Consider the following 917-nt stretch of genomic DNA (forward strand, 5'->3'; position numbering starts at 1 on the left):
TTCCTTTTGCAGAGGCACTAGAACAGATGCCAACATACGCCAAGTTCATGAAGGAGATCCTATCAAAAAAAAAGAAAAATCGGCGGTGAAACAGTGATGCTTACGGAATAATGTAGTGCTATCTTACAGAGAAAACTGCTGCCGAAGCTCAAGGATCCTAGAAGCTTCTCAATCCCATGCGTTATTGGAAATAGAACTTTTGGGAAGGCATTGTGTGATCTTGGGGCTAGTGTGAGTCTTATGCCACTTTCCACATACAAAAAACTGGGCATTGGAAAAGTCAAAGGCACACAGCTTATGCTACAATTTGCGGATCGCTCAATGAAACACCCCTATGGAGTGGTGGAAGATGTGTTGGTTAAAGTGGCCAATTTTATTTTTCCAGTGGATTTCGTGGTACTAGACATGGAGGAAGACAATGATATTCCTTTGATTTTGGGGAGACCGTTCTTAGCAACAGGGTGAGCTATGATTGATGTAGCATATGGCACCTTAACCTTAAAAGTAAATGAGGAAACCGTCACTTTTAACATTCTGAAAGCCATGGAACACTCAAAAGAAAGAGAAGGGTGCAATCGAATCGAAATCTTAGATGAGATAGTCAATGAAGAAATAGAGCATCAAACACCCAGTTTGCCTTTAGAAAGAGCCAGTTTTCCATTAGAAAGAGTGTTATGCCTACCCCAAGATGTTGTCAAAGAGAGTGAAGATCCAAAGATGAAAGAGGTTTTGGCAATGTTGGAGGCATCACCATCCTACTCCCCCTGTTTTCCTACAAGATGGGAGGAGTTGAAAGGGAATGAAGATAAGCCCTCAGAGAAAAAGACACCACTGATTGAACTTAAACAGTTGCTTCTTCATTTGAAATATGTATTCCTAGATGAAGAAGATAAGAATCCAGCCATAATTAGTGCAAG

This window comes from Cicer arietinum, chromosome 6 (assembly GCF_000331145.2).
Source record: "Cicer arietinum cultivar CDC Frontier isolate Library 1 chromosome 6, Cicar.CDCFrontier_v2.0, whole genome shotgun sequence".
NCBI classification, from domain to species: Eukaryota; Viridiplantae; Streptophyta; class Magnoliopsida; order Fabales; family Fabaceae; genus Cicer; species Cicer arietinum.